This window comes from Sebastes umbrosus, chromosome 10 (genome assembly GCF_015220745.1).
Source record: "Sebastes umbrosus isolate fSebUmb1 chromosome 10, fSebUmb1.pri, whole genome shotgun sequence".
Classification (NCBI taxonomy): domain Eukaryota; kingdom Metazoa; phylum Chordata; class Actinopteri; order Perciformes; family Sebastidae; genus Sebastes; species Sebastes umbrosus.
In genome coordinates, this window is record NC_051278.1 from 5,757,671 (window position 1) to 5,759,933 (window position 2,263).

Consider the following 2,263-nt stretch of genomic DNA (forward strand, 5'->3'; position numbering starts at 1 on the left):
GTGTCTTCATATCTACAGCATGTGTGTCTTTTTGTCCTCTGATCCCTCTGTCTCTCTGTCTTCATATCTACAACATGTGTGTCTTTGTGTCCTCTGTCCCTCTGTCTCTCTGTCTTCATATCTACGACATGTGTGTCTTTGTGTCCATTGCCCCTCTGTCTGTCTGCGGTGTCTTCATATCTACAACATGTATCTCTTTGTGTCCTCTGTCCCTCTGTCTGCGGTGTCTTCATATCTACAGCATGTGTGTCTTTGTGTCCTCTGATCCCTCTGTCTCTCTGTCTTCATATCTACAACATGTGTGTCTTTGTGTCCATTGCCCCTCTGTCTGTCTGCGGTGTCTTCATATCTACAACATGTATCTCTTTGTGTCCTCTGTCCCTCTGTCTGCGGTGTCTTCATATCTACAGCATGTGTGTCTTTGTGTCCTCTGTCGCTCTGTCTGTCTGTCACCATATCTACAACATGTGTGTCTTTGTGTCCACTGCCCCTCTGTCTGTCTGCGGTGTCTTCATATCTACAACATGTGTGTCTTTGTGTCCTCTGTCCCTCTGTCTGCGGTGGAGACAATAAAGCCCGGAGACAAACAGCTGAGCTGCTTTGACTACAACCATGTGTTTGAAGGATACATCGTCACCATCACCTGATTCTGTGGTTACATGTGAGTGTGTGGGCTGAGTTGAGAGAGTTCTGAGAAAAGTTATGATTTCCTAATCGGAGCCTGAAAATCAATTTATTTTGAAAGTCAGGTTAAACCACGAGTTCAAAACAGTTATTAAACCCTTCTTTCATTGTTATACAAGTCTTTTACTTTATTATTAACAATCTTTAACGTTATTTATCACCCGTTTTAATATTTATCATATTCAAAGGTGAATTTATTTTCATTCTACAGCACAGGTTTGTACATTGAAATACAAGTTGTAGTCCTTTTATGCTGCACAAGAATAAATAAAGAAAAATGTATGATGGAGTACAGAGGATGAGTTGAGGAGTCTTACAGCCTGAGGAAATACGCTGCTCTGTAGTCCAGCAGTTTTGTTTTTTTGTCGCTATCAACAGCTATAACCACATAATTTCTTACATCTTCAACTGTGCAATACTGACTTAATAGTACAATAATTTAGTGCAATAATTCAGCTGTGCAATAATCTGGTTTACTCAGGCATCAACACTGCATATATTTATACAGAACATTTAAACTAATATTCTTACTTATTTACACTATTCTTGCATTTTTATTTATGCATGCATTTATATTATTTGCATAGAATGGGAGGGTGTCAGTACCGGGTTGGAATTGGGCCAACAATTGCCTAAAGATTAGAGAAGAGAGTTTGGATCAGAAGGTCATCGGTTCAATCCCGCCTGACCGGCTGGAAAAAAAATCTGGATGAGACTGTGGTTGTACTGGGCAGCTTCCAGGTGTGAATGTGTGAATGTGATCAGTGCGTTCCTGAAACTGAAAGCATTGCTCTCAGTGAACCTCCCCCTGAATAAATAAAGGAAAAAAAAAATGTAAAAAGTATTTGTTTTGCAAAAGTTTTTATTTATAGCACAATTTTTTTTTTCATTGTGTTCATGGATGTATACAGATAGTTTTTTTTTGCATGTATGTGTTTTTATTATTATACATCCATGGGTTTTTCTTACACCTCCTTATTGTTTATTCACCTGCAGACAAAACTCGTGAAGGAAGAACCCCTATACTTCCGGTCTGGTGACCCTCGTCACTCGTCTAGTGATGGGAATTCCGGCTCCTTTTAGTGAGCCGGATCATTCGATCCGGCTCACCAAGAAGAGCCGGCTCTTTCGACTCCCAAACGACTCCTCGTTTTACTTCACTTCTGCCTTTTATAATTCAGCCAAATTTAGCTTTAGCTGTTTTGACCTATGATTAGTATGTGTGCAGATATATCACTTAAATTATTCAATATAATTATACTAATCCTTATAATTTCCAGAATACCATAATTTTATATGCTGCTTCATTTCCGCGCACCACACCCCTCTCTCTTTTCTCTCCTCCTCTTCCTCCTGCTCTGTACCTGTAGACCGTCAGCGCGCCTTGATGGTATGATCCTTGTCTGTCATCACCTGATTGGTCGCAGGGACATCATTAACACAACATTCAGTCACAGTCAATGCATGGAGTGACCGTGGCGCGGAGAAGATCGTCCTATCATTCTGCCTTGAATTAATTTAAAAAATAAAACAAATAAAAAATCGTCTCTTGGACGGGGGCCGGCTCTTATCGTTCACT